Source organism: Schistocerca piceifrons, chromosome X, assembly GCF_021461385.2.
Source record: "Schistocerca piceifrons isolate TAMUIC-IGC-003096 chromosome X, iqSchPice1.1, whole genome shotgun sequence".
Lineage (NCBI taxonomy): Eukaryota > Metazoa > Arthropoda > Insecta > Orthoptera > Acrididae > Schistocerca > Schistocerca piceifrons.
This window is the reverse complement of record NC_060149.1, coordinates 208,311,037-208,328,744: the sequence shown is the minus strand read 5'-3', so window position 1 is coordinate 208,328,744 and position 17,708 is coordinate 208,311,037.

Sequence of the window (17,708 nt, the reverse complement as noted above, 5' to 3'; positions counted from 1 at the left end):
GTAAATATGTAGACACGAAGAGCAAAGATGCAGAATGTTAATAAAGAAGGTTTTATTTAAACGGTTTCGAGAGATTTCACATAAAAAAAGTAGAAGGCATTGCTTTTCAGTAAGCCCTCGAAAATTACAACTATCGATATGTATCGCACGTAGTATTGTGTTTGTGATGTTGATGACAGACGTAAGGGAGAAGCTATAATCTGTGGGCGGTACATAGTCTACTCTCACATAGTATACCCAGAAGGCAATAAATACCGACGACCGTGTTGTTACCATGGTCCTTGACTTCTGCAGTGTTTCAAATGGTTCAAATGGCTCTGAGCATTATGGGACTTAACATCTGAGGTCATCAGTCCCCAACAACTTAGAACTACTTAGACCTAACTAACCTAAGAAAATCACACACATCCATGCCCGAGGCAGGATTCGAAACTGCGGTGGTAGCAGTCACGAGGTTCCGGACTGATGTGCCTAGAACCGCTCGGCCACCGCGGCCAGCTCTGCAATGTTTCAATACAGATCAGTACTTTAACAAAATGAACCAAATGCGAGCATACGGAACTTCAGATCAGCTTGTGATTGGACTGAAACGTTCCTTGCAAATAAAACATTGCATCTCATTCGTAACAGAGCGAAGTCTTCAGTCGTAAAAGTAGCTTCAGGTGCATCCTTTTAGAGCGTTATTAAACACTGATGTTCACATTACATACAAACGACCCTAGTCATTAATGATGGTAGATCGATGAGACTTTCCGCGGATGATTCTGTTACATACACCACTGGCCATTAAAACTGCTACACCAAGAAGAAATGCAGATGATACACTGGTATTCATTGGACAAATATATTGTACTAGAACTGACAAGTGATTACATTTTCACGCAATTTGGGTGCATAGAGCCTGCTTCAACACGATACCACAGTTCATCAAGAGTAGTGACTGGCGTATTATGACGAGCCAGTTGCTCGGCCACCATTGACCAGAGGTTTTCAATTGGTGAGAGATCTGGAGAATGTGCTGGCCATGGCAGCAATCGAACATTTTCCGTATACAGAAAGGCCCGTACAGGACCTGCAATATGCGATCGTGCATTATCCTACTGAAATGTAGGGATTCGCAGGGATCGAATGAAGGGTAGAGCCACGGGTCGTAACACATCTGAAATGTAACGTCCACTGTTCAAAGTGCCGTCAATGCGAGCAAGAGGTGACCGAGACGTGTAACCAATGGCACCCAAAAGCATCACGCCGGGTGATACGCCAGTATGGTGATGACGAATACACGCTTCCAATGTACGTTCACCGCAATGTCGCCAAACATGGATGCGACCATTATGTTGCTGCAAACAGAACCTGGATTCATCCGAAAAAAGGACGTTTTGCCATTCGTGCACCCAGGTTCATCTTTGAGTACACCATCGCAGGCACTCCTCTCTGCGATGCAGCGTCAATGGTAACCGCAGCCATGGTCTCCGAGCTGATAGTCCATGCTGCTGCAAACGTCGTCGAACTGTTCGTGCAGATGGTTGTTGTCTTGCACACGTCCCCATCTGTTGACTCAGGGATCGAGTCGTGGCTGCACGATCCGTTACAGCCACGCGGATAAGACGCCTGTCATCTCGACTGCTAGTGATACGAGGCCGTTGGGATCCAGCACGGCGTTGCGTATTACCCTACTTCATTGGATCTCGACCAACGCGAGCAGCAATGTCGCGATGCGATAAACCGCAATCGCGCTATGCTACAATCCGACCTTTATCAAAGTTGGAAACGTGGTGTTACACATTTCTCCTCCTTATACGAGGCATCACAACAACGTTTCTCCAGGCAACGCCGGTCAACTGCTGTTTATGTATGAGAAATCAGTTGGAAACTTTCCTCATGTCGGCACGTTGTAGGTGTCGCCACCGGCGCCCCAATCTTGTGTGAATGCTCTGAAAAGCTAATCATTTGCATATCACAGCATCTTCTTCCTGTCGGTTAAATTTCGCGTCTGTAGCACGTCATCTTAATTGTGTAGCAATTTTAATGGCCAGTAGTGTATCCTCCACAATGCTTAGCGGTCACTGTCCGTCAGTACACCGGTTCCCGTGACATCACCGAAGTTAAGCGCTACCGCGCGTGGTCGGCACATGGTTGGGTGACCATCCAGGCCGCCATGCGCTGTTGCCATTTTTCGGGGTACATTCAGCCTCGTGATGCCAATTGAGGAGCTACTCGACCGAATAGTAGCGGCTTCGGTCAAGAATACCATCATAACGATCGGGAGAGCGGTGTACTGACCACGCGCCCCTCCTATCCGCATCCTCTACTGAGGATGACACGGCGGTCGGATGGTCCCGATGGGCCACTTGTGGCCTGAAGACGGCGTGGTTTTTTATAGTTTCGGCTATACACCCTACTGTTGCGCTCAAACATACAAAACAAATAATGTTTGTTTATGTCGGAGATTGAACTCTAAAATAGAGAAAGGGAAAAAAAAGCTGATCGTGCCTCGATGTCCACGACCCACAAATGTCACGGTATTTATCAAATCACATGACTAGCATTATATTAGTGCGTTTCTATTCCTTAGCTGTACCTACTAAAATAAAAAATGCCCTCGTCGTTTTTATCTTGTTATTGCAGTTACGATTTTTTGAACTGCTCGTTTATGCGGATGAGTGGCCAGCACACTTCATAAAAAGCAAAACTAAACTCCGCCCGAACAGGCCATGAAGGCCTCGTGATGACTGGGTGTTGTGTGCTGTCCTTAGGTTAGTTAGGTTTAAGTAGTTCTAAGTTCTAGGGGACTGATGACCATGGCTGTTAAGTCCCATAGTGCTCAGAGCCAACGACTAGGCCATGAAGACCCAACGGCACCGACCGGCCGCCGTGTCATCTTCAGCCCACAGGCGTCACTAGATGTGGATATGGATGGGCATGTGGTCAGCACTCCGCTCTCCCGGCCGCATGTCAGATCGGTGCCGCTACTTCTCGACCAAGTAGATCCTCAGTTTGTCTCACAAGGGATGAGTGCACTCCGCTTGCCAACAGCGCTCGGCAGACCGGATGGTCACCCATCCCAGCCCGACAGCGCTTAGCTTCGGCGACTCATAACCCACTTACAATCAAAGTTCTACCTTTGTAAGATATTTTTATTTTTATAAGTGGAATGAAAGTGGGTTTAGTTAGGCTTCTGAGTGAAAATGGCTCTGAGCACTATGGAACTTAACATCTGAGGACGTCAGTCCCCTAGAACTTAGAACTACTTAAACCTAACTAACCTAAGGACATCACACACATCCATGCCCGAGGCAGGATTCGAACCTACGACCGTGGCGTAGACTGAAGCGCCTAGAACCACTCGGCCACACCGGCCGGCCTTCTGAGTGAAATTGTCGATCCATGAAGATGAACTTATGGTTTTAATTTTGAAAACCGACATAATCGATCTGGAGAGTTATGTTGTTCCAATATTGCATGCCCTGTCTCTGACGATTTTGTCCTTTATGGCAGGCTAAATTCTAATATATCCTGCATTACTGTGGCCCATTGTCCTCCAGTTTCGCTCCCACTGCTGCTGATTTCCAATTTTTTACCTTTCCCTAAGCCACAGAGCGGGCGTTAATGACCGTAGCAGTTTTGCGCCCTAAAACCATAACAAAAAAGTTAAGACAGCTTAGGCAAACGATGACTCCATTTTCTTTTAATTCTTAAAAGCTTCAAAGTGGTCTCGTAGTGCAGACGCGTGAATTATGAAGATCGTCTCATCTCTCCACCGGCACGCTGTTGGGGATGCTCTGCACGCTTTTTGGTTACAAATACTTTTGATCGAGCTTAAACTCTGTTACCAGCCTGGTGCTGTTTCCTGGACTAGCATGTAACTCCTCAGTCAAACCTGAAATCATGTGCCAATGTTTCGCCAAGCAGAGATTTGAAAATAATTCAAAATCTGGTATCAACGATCAGACAATTTGTCCACTTCAACTGGCGAGGAACATGAAGGGTATTCGCAAAATATAAAATGTGTAAGCTAATAGTCTGAAACAGGATTGTCTGTCGTACACAAGCGTTGAAGCTTAATAGCTCGACATCTCACATTTTAATTCTCTGTTTATGTGATACTGCAATAAGGTAGACATTTCGCTGCTAACAGTTTAGAAATGGGCCACTAGTTCACCTGAAAAATGATTTACGGAAGAATTGACCAGATCTATTTGCGGAAGCAGCCCGACGTGCACTGATGTGCAAACCTTAAGGGCGAAAGTAATTTCCGCTTGATGTGTCACTGCCAAATAACGTAGCTCGATGAAACTTGGACCAGACATAGAAAGAACTACTACAGTGTGGTACAGAAAGTAGCCGAAAGAAATACGCAATGAGACGACAGAAATGACACTTTTGTTCGAAGGAAATAACTACACAGAAGACACCACGATTCATGACTGTCCTCTGGACATTACAGGAGGCGAGAGGTGGTTGTTAACAGGACGTGTGATCACCATGGATCGCAGTGCATGCTCTGTAACATGCTCCCATGCTGGCTGCAAGACTGGTAAGTATTTCTTCTAGTGGGGCGTTCCATTCCGCTACCACGCGTGGTGCACGTATACGCCCTGCAGTACGTCTCCCCAACGCATCCCATACGTGTTCCATGGAATTTAAGTAGGGAGGATAAGAAACCTTATCCATTGGCTGAATATTTTCTCGTTCCAATAGCTCCTCCATCTGCGCTGTTCGATGCGATCGTGCATTATAGTCAGGCCCGAATTCACCCCTGAAAAGAAGCACATAGGGAAGGAGTACATTGCCATAGTAACATTGAACGGTGAATCTACCGTGTTCAAAGATCTGGAGGTCAGTACGCACAAGTAACATTATGCCTCCACACACCATAATACCTGGACCACAAAAACTATCATATTCGACTTTGTTTCTGGGTGTGTTACGTGCTCCCTCTTCTCGTCATATTGTGGCACGTAGTGTACCCAGGAACAATGCCGAACATGATCGTTTTGGTGGTCCAGGTTATGTTGTGGGGAGCCATAATGCTGTATAGGCGTACTGACTTACAAATTTTTGAATACGGTACATTGACCGATCAACGTTATTGTGACACTGTACTCCTTCTAAATATCCGCCTTTTCATGGGGGAATTCGGCCGTGTCTTCATTTTTATGTGTGACAATGTGCGAGGGCATCGATCAGCGCAATTGGAGAAGCTCTTGGAATGAGAAGATATTCTGCAAATGAACTGGCCTGTCCGTTCCTCCGATTTTCGTCCCATGGCCCACGTGCAGGATGCATTGGCGAGACGTCATGCAGCACATCTGCATGCACTAATGACCATACAGCAGTTCATAACCGCGCCAGTGGAAGACTATAACCGCGCTAGTGGAAGACCGTAACGCCCTACCACAAGAACTCCTTATCAAGCTTGTGGTCAGCATAGGGGCACGTTGCAGAACATGCATCGCCATCCTTGGTGATCACACACACTATTAATAACAATTTACCACCTTTTTTAATGTCCAGGAGATCATCATAGATCACGGTGACTTCAGTGTAATTACTGTCTTTGACTAAAAGAGTCATTCCTGTTCGTTACATTGCGTACATTTCTACAGAAAGCAGATAGCAGTTATAAGAGTCGAGGGGCACGAAAGGGAAACAGTGGTTGGGAAGGGAGTGAGACAGGGTTGTAGCCTATCCCCGATGTTATTCAGTCTGTATTATGAGCAAGCAGTAAAGGAAACAAAAGAAAATTTCGGAGTTGGAATTAAAATCCATGGAGAAGAAATAAAAACTTTGCCGATGGCATTGTAATTTTGGCAGAGACAGCACAAGACCTGGAAGAGCCACTGAACGAAATGGACAGTGTCTTGTAAGGAGGATATAAGATGAACATCAACAAAAGCGAAACGAGAATAATGGAATGTAGTCGATTTAAATCGGGGGATGCTGCGGGAATTAGATTAGGAAATGAGACGCTTAAATAGTAAATGAGTTTTGCTACTTCGGGAGCAAAATAACTGATGATGGTCGAAGTAGAGAGGATATAAAATGTAGACTGGCAATGGCAAGGAAAGCGTTTCTGAAGAAGAGAAATTTGTTAACATTGAGTATAGATCTAAGTGTCAGGAAGTCGTTTCTGAAAGTATTTGTATGGAGTGTAGCCATGTATGGAAGTGAAACATGGACGATTAATAGTTTAGAGAAGAAGAAAATAGAAGCTTTCGAAATGTGGTGCTACAGAAGAACGCTGAAGATTAAATGGGTAGATCACGTAACTAATGAGGGGGTGTTTAGTAGAATTGGGGAGAAGAGGAATTTGTGGCACAACTTGACTAGAAGAAGAGATCGTTTGGTAGGACCTATTCTGAGGCATCAAGGGATCACCAGTTTAGTACTGGAGTGCAGCGTGGAGGGTAAAAATCGTAGAGGGAGACCAAGAGATGAATACACTAAGCAGATTCAGAAGGATGTAGGTTGCAGTAGGTACTGGGAGATGAAGAAGCTTGCACAGGATAGGGTAGCATGGAGAGCTGCATCAAACCAGTCTCAGGACTGAAGACCACAACAACAACATTGCGTCTTTCTCTCAGTTACCATCTGTACTGCACTGTAGCAGTTCCTTCTATGCAGAACAGGGAATCAGTGATCATAAGGCCGTTGCAGCATCCCTGAATATGGAAGTTAATAGGAATATAAAAAAAGGGAGGAAGGTTTATCTGTTTAGCAAGAGAATAGAAGGCAGATTTCAGACTACCTAACAGATCAAAACGAAAATTTCTGTTCCGACACTGACAATGTTGAGTGTTTATGGAAAAAGTTTAAGGCAATCGTAAAACGCGTTTTAGACAGGTACGTGCCGAATAAAACTGTGAGGGACGGGAAAAACCTACCGTGGTACAACAACAAAGTTAGGAAACTACTGCGAAAGCAAAGAGAGCTTCACTCCAAGTTTAAACGCAGCCAAAGCCTCTCAGACAAACAGAAGCTAAACGATGTCAAAGTTAGCGTAAGGAGGGCTATGCGTGAAGCGTTCAGTGAATTCGAAAGTAAAATTCTATGTACCGACTTGACAGAAAATCCTAGGAAGTTCTGGTCTTACATTAAATCAGTAAGTGGCTCGAAACAGCATATCCAGACACTCCGGGATGATGAAGGCATTGAAACAGAGGATGACACGCGTAAAGGTGAAATACTAAACACCTTTTCCCAAAGCTGTTTCACAGAGGAAGACCGCACTGCAGTTCCTTCTCTAAATCCTCGCACAAACGAAAAAAATGGCTGACATCGAAATAAGTGTCCAAGGAATAGAAAAGCAACTGGAATCACTCAACAGAGGAAAGTCCACTGGACCTGACGGGATACCAAACGATTCTACACAGAGTACGCGAAAGAACTTGCCCCCCTTCTAACAGCCGTGCACCGCAAGTCTCTAGAGGAACGGAAGGTTCCAAATGATTGGAAAAGAGGACAGGTAGTCCCAGTCTTCAAGAAGGGTCGTCGAGCAGATGCGCAAAACTATAGACCTATATCTCTGACGTCGATCTGTTGTAGAATTTTAGAACATGTTTTTTGCTCGAGTATCATGTCGTTCTTGGAAACCGAGAATCTACATGGATTCCGGAAACAGCGATCGTGTGAGACCCAACTCGCTTTATTTGTTCATGAGACCCAGAAAATATTAGATACAGGCTCCCAGGTAGATGCTATTTTTCTTGACTTCCGGAAGGCGTTCGATATAGTTCCGCACTGTCGCCTGATAAAGTAAGAGCCTACGGAATATCAGACCAGCTGTGTGGCTGGATTGAAGAGTTTTTAGCGAACAGAACACAGCATGTTGTTATCAATGGAGAGACGTCTACAGACGTTAAAGTAACCTCTGGCGTGCCACAGGGGAGTGTTATGGGACTATTGCTTTTCACAATATACATAAATGACCTAGTAGATAGTGTCGGAAGTTCCATGCGGCTTTTCGCGGATGATGCTGTAGTATACAGAGAAGTTGCAGCATTAGAAAATTGTAGCGAAATGCAGGAAGATCTGCAGCGGATAGGCACTTGGTGCAGGGAGTGGCAACTGACCCTTAACATAGACAAATGTAATGTATTGCGAATACATAGAAAGAAGGATCCTTTATTGTATGATTATATGATAGCGGAACAAACACTGGTAGCAGTTACTTCTGTAAAATATCAGGGAGTATGCGTGCGGAACGATTTGAAGTGGAATGATCATATAAAATTAATTGTTGATAAGGCGGGTACCAGGTTGAGATTCATTGGGAGAGTCCTTAGAAAATGTAGTCCATCAACAAAGGAGGTGGCTTACAAAACACTCGTTCGACCTATACTTGAGTATTGCTCATCAGTGTGGGATCCGTACCAGATCGGGTTGACGGAGGAGATAGAGAAGATCCAAAGAAGAGCGGCGCGTTTCGTCACAGGGTTATTTGGTAACCGTGATAGTGTTACGGAGATGTTTAACAAACTCAGGTGGCAGACTCTGCAAGAGAGGCGCTCTGCATCGCGGTGTAGCTTGCTCGCCAGGTTTCGAGAGGGTGCGTTTCTGGATGAGGTATCGAATATATTGCTTCCCCCTACTTATACCTCCCGAGGAGATCACGAATGTAAAATTAGAGAGATTAGAGCGCGCACGGAGGCTTTCAGACAGTCGTTCTTCCCGCGAACCATACGCGACTGGAACAGGAAAGGGAGGTGATGACAGTGGCACATAAAGTGCCCTCCACCACACACCGTTGGGTGGCTTGCGGAGTATAAATGTAGATGTAGATGTATGTGTGATCCAAAATTCATCGAGCTATGATACTTGGCAGCGACAGAGCATGCAAAAGTTACTTTCGGCCGTAAGTGCTGCACACCACTGCTGATCTACATCTCCAACGTATCCCAGGCAAAATTATCAATATTCAGGGGTATGCCAGGAAATATCATTCGAAGAAAAAAAGTCTAGTAAACATGGGCTGCAAAATGTGCATACCTTAATATCTTTGAGCACTTTTTCATCTTCCATACTGCGAAATAAATGGTTCAAATGGCTCTGAGCACTATGGGACTTAACTGCTGTGGTCATCAGTCCCCTAGAACTTAGAACTACTTAAACCTAATTAACCTAAGGACATCACACACATTCATGCCCGAGGCAGGATTCGAACCTTCGACCGTAGCAGTCACGCGGTTCCAAACTGAAGCGCTTAGAACCACACGGTCACACCGGCCGGCGCGAAATAAACCTCTGCTACTACAAGCTCTTTGCTTTCCATATTCTGAAAGATGGAGGTGTGAGCCAAAATAAGAAAAAATGTCCATTAAACATGGACTCTAATACCTTAAGAGCTAAGAGCAGTTCATCTTTGCTACTGCGAAACACAGTTTTTCTACTGAACAAGTGCTCATAGCGCTTTCAGAGTCCATGTTTATTAGACAGTTTTTCTTGTTTCGGTCCATACTAACTTCTCGCAAAATATGGAAAGCAAAGAGCTTGCAGTAGAAGAGATTTGTTTCCAAGGTCGAAGATGAAGAAGTGCTCATAGGCCTTAAGGTATGCATTTTAGAGCCCACGTTCACTAAACTCTTTGCTTCGAATGGTCGTTCCTGACGTATCACTGAGTACTGACCATTCCTCCTGGGAAACACTGTATATTTTGCAAACCACTGTAAAGTTAATGGCTTTGATTGCTTCAAATTGCAGCATGTATTAAAGTTTATTCTCCTTCCACTAGTGTATGGAGTGCTGGAAGAATGACTGCTTTAATGACTCTCCACACAGCAGGTAATTAGAGTTTTGTTTTAACGATTCCTATAGTGGAAATAGATAGGAGTTGTTGTACATTACTCAGTCAATACTGTTTCCTAAAACTGTGTAAGTAGGCTTCCAAGGGATAATTTGCGTCTGCCAGTTCAGATTTTTCAGTGACTCCATCGCATAGCTCAAAAAATCTGTGGCCATTCGTGCTGATCTTCTTTGTAAACGTTCAGTATCCCCTGCTAGTCCTATTTGGTATGGGTCCCACACACTTTACAGTATTCTAGGATCGATCACGCGAGTGTGTTGTATTATTCTCATTTGTTGACGCATTGCATTTTCCCAGTAGCATGAGATCATTCCATTTCATGTCCCTTATAAATTGTTACATCCAAGTATTTTTATGAATTGACTGATTCCAAATGTGACCCATTAATATTGTAGACATACGATATGACGTTTCTGCGCGTTGTGAAGTGCACTATTTACATTTCTGAACATTTAAAGCATATATACTATCTTTGTACCACTCTGAAACAATATCGATATCTCAGTGAACATTTGCGCAGCTTTTTCTAGACAGTACTTTGTTATAGATAACTTGCAAAATTCTGAGCTTCCTATTAATATTATTTGTCAAGTCATTAACATACAACCTGAACAATAAAAGCCTGTGCACAATTCTCTGTGGTACGTTTGACGTTTCTTCTTAATGTGCCCATGACTCTCCATCCAAGATAACATGCTGCGTCCTCCCTACCAACAAATGCTTAATCCTGTAACGACAAATTTGTTTTGATACGCCAAGTAATGTGCTTTCATTAATAGGCGTTGATGTGATGCTGATTCAAATACGTTTCGAAAGTCAACAAATATTGCACTTACCTGACTGTCTTGACCCATGACTTTAAGGTGTCATATGGGAGAAGCGCGAGTAGAGTTCGCATGACTGATGTTTGCGGAATTCGTAATGCTTGATGGCATGAGGGGGGGGGGGGGGGTCATTCAGTTCGGTAGAAACAATGTAGAACGCACATGTAACTTAAATTAGAATGAAGAAATATTCGAAGAAAAGAAAACTTAAAATGCAGATGTTTAATTTCATAAGACTATATCTTCTACGGGAATGAAGATGCGATTTCGGGGTGAAATTTAAGTTACACAAATGACTATAAAGATTTTATTTTCATAACAACTATCCAATTTTATAAGAATATATCTTTTACTTGATACACGCGCAACCGTACAGTGCTTTTTAAAATTACGATTAGGGGTCAAACTTGTCAGTTAGGTTTTTAGAAATGTCCAATGTGCCCTACACCGGTTGGAGTCTCTCAAAACCTCCACTTCATCACTTTCCAAAATGATTCAAATGGCTCTAAGCACTATGGGACTTAACATCTGTGGTCATCAGGCCCCTAGAACTTAGAACTACTTAAACCTAACTAACCTAAGGACATCACACACATCCATGCCCGAGGCAGGATTCGAACCTGCGACCGTAGCAGCAGCGCGGTTCTGGACTGAAGCGCCTAGAACCGCTCGGCCACAGCGGCCGGCACCACTTTCAAAAAAAGATCATGTTCCGAGAGATCAGAAAACCGTGGATTCCAACGGTGCAATGAGAGATACAAGGTGACAGTTCTTGAACTATATCAAATAAATGCGTCATAATTTCTGAACGCTTTGCGTTAGGATATTGAAACTATACGGCAGGTCGCGGGGCATGATGGGAACTAGTACGCGCATGCGCACGCACCTTGTTATCGGCCATTTGCCTGTGAAAATGTCACGGTACAGCATGCCTGAGCACATTGCACTTGTGAAAGCCTACTATGCGAACAATAACAGCCCAGCTGTGACTCAGAGGAAGTTTGCGACCGAGATCAAGCTGAAGACAACCGGTCCAAGTGTGCTAACAATCAAGAATTTGGCTCTGAGCTCTATGGGACTTAACTTGTGAGGTCGTCAGTCCCCTAGAACTTAGAACTACTTAAACCTAACTAATCTAAGGACATCACACACATCCATGCCCGAGGCAGGATTCGAACCTGCGACCGTGGCGGTCGCGCGGTTCCAGACTGTAGCGCCTAGAACCGCTCGGTCACTCCGGCCGGCAATCAAGAATTTGGTTCGCAAGTTTGAGAGAACGGGTAGTGTTGGTGATGACAGTGTTGGCAATGTCGGTCGCCCAAAAACGGTGAAAACGCCTCAAAACAACGAGAAGACATCCACTGCGTTTCAAATCAGCCCCAGGAAATCGATCAGACGAGCTGCACGACAGGTGGGAATTAACTGCGAGACACTGCGACAAATTGTTGTTGAAGACCTGCATCTCTTCTCATGCAAAATTCAAACCCATCAGCCATTAAATCCCAGGGCCATGGAACAGCGGTTGTGTTTCGCCAACACTATTGTCCACAGAACTGATGAACAGGACTTTGATATGGATATGGTTTGGTTTAACGACGAAACCCATTTTCATTTGGATGGGTTCGTCAATAAGCAAAATTGACGCATTTGGGAGACTGAGAATCAGCTTTTCGCGATCTAGAAGTCTCTTCACCTACAGCGGGTGTCTGTGTGGTGTGGAACGTCGGGTCACGGAATAATTGGTGCGCTATTTCTTGAAGGCATGGTGACTACTGAACGGTACGTGAAGGTTTTGGAAGATATTCTCCGGATCTGAACACATGTGACTCCTTTATGGAGGGCGATATCAAAGACAAGGTGTACAGAAATAACCCGAAAACCACTGCTGAGCTGAAAACCAGCCATTCAAGAGGTCATCGACAGCATCGATGTTCCAACATTTCAGAGGGTCATGCAGAATTTCGTCATGCGTCTGCTCCACATCATCGACAATAATGGCAGGCATATGGAAAATGTCATAAGCTGAATCCAAATATCTGTAGTGACGTTTACATGTTGAATAAAGTGTGTGCATGCCGTAGTTTGCAACTAATTTACGTTTATTATCATACAGTTCAATAATTGCCATCTATATGTATGCCCCATGCGACAGATTGACCATTTTTGAGAAATGATTCCTGTAATTTCCAGTGGTAGAAATTAATATAAAGGCAAGTGGTTATTTGTGGAAAAAAAACAAGTTTATTTACGTATTTGGTCTCGCACACTTTTTCCGCCGCACTGTTTACAACAAAGCAAAAGAAAATACATTTTCATTTCACCATTATAATTTGACTGAGAACTTAAAAACTGTAAAAAAAAGTCGGTCTTTAGGGTAGGAAGGGGCGGAATTTAGAGTAAAGGCAGGTCCACTAGATGACGCACACAGTGATGAATGTCAACAGTTCCGTACAATTACATTTTGGAGATGTGTCTGCTAACGTCGTACGGTAGTTACTGTGATAATGCCTCTTATAAAGCCTCTATAGGGTGACGAGCAAGCAAATATTAAGGTATACAAAGAAATGGGCCTGTCTAATCATCAGAGTGCTACGAAATTAGGGTGTTCCAGATGTGTGCATAAGGAGACTCGTCTGAAGGTTGCGGAAGAACATATGTCGTGGACCGTAGAATGGAACAAAGTAATTTTCAGTGATGAGAAAGCCGCGCGAAGTGGCCGCGCGGTTTAGGGCGTCCTGTCACGGACTGCGCGGCCCTTCCCTCCGGAGGCTCGAGCACTCCCTCGGGCATGGATGTGTGTGTTGTTCTTAGCATAAGTTAGTTTAAGTAGTGTGTAAATCTATGGACCGATGATCTTAGCAGCTTGTCCCTTAGGAATTAACAACCATTTAAACATTTTTTCAGTGATGAGAAGAAGTTTAATTTGGTGAGACCACATGGTTTTCAGTATTACTCAAAAATGTGTGTGAAATCTTATGGGACTTAACTGCTAAGGTCATCAGTCCCTAAGCTTACACACTACTTAACCTAAATTATCGTAAGGACAAACACGCACACCCATGCCCGAGGGAGGACTCGAACTTCCGCCGGGATCAGCCGCACAGTGCATGACTGCAGCGCCTTAGACCGCTCATTCAGTATTACTGGTATGATATCCGTAACGAAGAACAAGTTCTGATGAGTAGGAACTTGATGGCGGGAGAGTTATGTCCTGGGAAGCATTTTGTGCTGTAGGCACGTCCAACATACCATGTTTGCACCGCAAAATGAAGTCTGATGATTATAAAGTAATGCTGGAAATTGAACTGGTTCGTATGTATCAGGAATTTGTCTATGATAATTTACTATTCCAACACGATAACGCTGGGATTCACAGGTGTGTAAAGACGAAGTCGGGGTTTCAATGTAAAGGAATTGCACTTATGAGTTGCCCATCGAGACGTCCGGATTTAAATCGAATGGAGAATCTATGAGGGATCCTGGCACGACGTGTTTATCGCAATGGACGACATTCTGAGACTGCGGCAGAGCTGAAAACCGCAATTCGAATGGAGAGGACATCGATCTCGCTATTCACAACATACATAAATTACCTTGTGGATGACATCGGAAGTTCACAGAGGCTTTTTGCGGATGATGCTGTGGTATATCGAGAGGTTGTAACAATGGAAAATTGTACTGAAATGCAGGAGGATCTGCAGCGAATTGACGCATGGTGCAGGGAATGGCAATTGGATCTCAATGTAGACAAGTGTAATGTGCTGCGAATACATAGAAAGATAGATCCCTTATCATTTAGCTACAAAATAGCAGGTCAGCAACTGGAAGCAGTTAATTGCATAAATTATCTGGGAGTACGCATTAGGAGTGATTTAAAATGGAATGAGCATATAAAGTTGATCGTCGGTAAAGCAGATGCCAGACTGAGATTCATTGGAAGAATCCTAAGGAAATGCAATCCGAAAACAAAGGAAGTAGGTTACAGTACGCTTGTTCGCCCACTGCTTGAATACTGCTCAGCAGTGTGGGATCCGTACCAGATAGGGTTGATAGATGAGATAGAGAAGATCCAACGGAGATCAGTGCGCTTCGTTACATGATCATTTAGTAATCGCGAAAGCGTTACGGAGATGATAGAAAAACTCCAGTGGAAGACTCTGCAGGAGAGACGCTCAGTAGCTCGGTATGGGCTTTTGTTGAAGTTTCGAGAACATACCTTCACCGAGGAGTCAAGCAGTATATTGCTCCCTCCTACGTATATCTCGCGAAGAGACCATGAGGATAAAATCAGAGAGATTAGAGCCCACACAGAGGCATACCGACAATCCTTCTTTCCATGAACAACACGAGACTGGAATAGAAGGGAGAACCGATAGAGGTGCTCAAGGTACCCTCCGCCACACACCGTCAGGTGGCTTGCGGAGTATGGATGTAGATGTAGAAGAGACCACTGTCCACATTCAATCAATGCCGAAGAGGATTTTCACAGTTATTAACAAAAATGGAGGTTCGTCTAAATACTAGGTCGTAGTTGTAATCTATTTCCTGTATATGTTAGGTTATTCTGACTACAATTCATAATTGCCTTCATATAAAATTTCCACACCCAAACAGCGCGGGGTAGCCGTGCGGTCTGAGACGCTTCGATGCTTGAGTTAAAATTTCATCTCATGTTTCAGTCTTGATTCATGTAGAAGATGTAGTAATATGAAATCGGATGAATCTTTCCGAAACGTCGCGCATTATGAATTTAGCGAATCGTTCTGAATTTGAAATTTGAGAGAACAAAGATGATTTATTGCTAGTATGGGAAAACGTGCAAAATGCGCGCGTCGTGTTGGCGACATACCTGGTCTGCAGGAGCTCCTTGATGGCGCTTTGGCCGACGCCGGCCACGAGGTGCGGCCAGGCGTGCGAATGTCGACGCTCGGCAGCCGCGCCGGCCGGCCGCCTGCCTACCGGCGAGTCCTCTGCAGAACCCTCCTCGTCCGACTGGAGGAAGTGGCGGAAACCCCACTCGAAATCCTCCACCGTGACGCGTCCGTCGCCGTCGTGGTCTAGGTCGCTGAAGATGGTGTCGGCATCTTCCGCGGTGATGTCGAAGCCAGCGCACAGGTCGCGCAACTCCTGCTGGCCGATGTAGCCGCGGCCTTTGCGGTCGCAGGAGCGGAAGAGCTGCCGCAGCTGGGAGCTGTGGTCCGCCTCCATTGCTGTCGCGCGGCCTAATGACGGGACGCGCGCCGCGCACACCACTGCTCCGCGCACCTGGCGCCGCCGGTGGCCAATCACTGAAACACTGCGCCGCCACTAATTGCCACGGCTTCTTCGTATACGCTCCGAGTATCCTCTTCACGTGTGTGTGCCACGGAGCATAAACATCCGTGGAGTAAGCATTCGGATGTGCGGAACGAGAATTATGTCCACAATATCTCCTGCAGCTCAAGTCACGTGATTTTGGGACGACACATTTTAGCCCGTATAGCGCTTAGCGTATTTTTGAGTGCTATTACTTCGCTGCTACAGACATATCACCTTCAGAAGTGCCGTGAAAATTTGTATACGCGTTTTACTGGATCTTCTAATTAATTACGTTGCAATGATACTGTAGACGGCACGGAAGTGTCACGAAGAAACAACGCATTTGGAATTACGAAATTGTTGCAGTAAATACCGTACTCAATTTGTGCCACCTGCTAGTCCATTATTTCTTTTCATTTCTCTTTATTTACGCTTTTGTTTTTTTTTATACAGAAGTAAAATACCTATAACACAATTTTAAACATGACTGACAGCAGCAACCGTAAATAAATTCAATACGTAAAGTATACAGCCAACCAGTTTTTACATTAAACTTATGCAACCGTTTGCCTGTATACTATATATACTGAATATATATAACATTTTTTTGCCATCTCATCAGAAAAGTAAAACCATAGACTACACAAAAAAATAAGTAATAAAATAAGTGAGAGCAACAATTTTTTACGTTTTCTGTTGCACTGATTCATATTGTCGAATCTGTTATAATTAATTACGTTACAATGACACTGTATAGGAAACTGTCCCATGCAGAAGTACACAGATAACTCAGATACACACAAAGGCTTTAGAACTTGCATAAATCAGAGGAAAATATCAGACTGCCATGTGTAAATCCTATCTACATATAAACGTGGCGGCAATATGTATACAATGACTGGCAGTTTACTCAGACAAACTTAAAAATTTATCTAACATTTTTCTCGTAAACACATGACCATAAAATCGCAGAAATTCTCTCTCCAATACAAGACATCATAATACGTTGTCTTCATGTTTTCCAACATGTGAAGCACCACATCCCAATATGACGTTTACAATTATACATACCTTTGAAAAGTATCTGGTCCTCCTTTGACATACTTGTTATACACCTAGCAACGACTTTACTGCGCTATCTATCATGCGAAAATTTGAAATACACTCCTGGAAATTGAAATAAGAACATCGTGAATTCATTGTCCCAGGAAGGGGAAACTTTATGGACACATTCCTGGGGTCAGATACATCACATGATCACACTGACAGAACCACAGGCACATAGACACAGGCAACAGAGCATGCACAATGTCGGCACTAGTACAGTGTATATCCACCTTTCGCAGCAATGCAGGCTGCTATTCTCCCATGGAGACGATCGTAGAGATGCTGGATGTAGTCCTGTGGAACGGCTTGCCATGCCATTTCCACCTGGCGCCTCAGTTGGACCAGCGTTCGTGCTGGACGTGCAGACCGCGTGAGACGACGCTTCATCCAGTCCCAAACATGCTCAATGGGGGACAGATCCGGAGATCTTGCTGGCCAGGGTAGTTGACTTACACCTTCTAGAGCACGTTGGGTGGCACGGGATACATGCGGACGTGCATTGTCCTGTTGGAACAGCAAGTTCCCTTGCCGGTCTAGGAATGGTAGAACGATGGGTTCGATGACGGTTTGGATGTACCGTGCACTATTCAGTGTCCCCTCGACGATCACCAGTGGTGTACGGCCAGTGTAGGAGATCGCTCCCCACACCATGATGCCGGGTGTTGGCCCTGTGT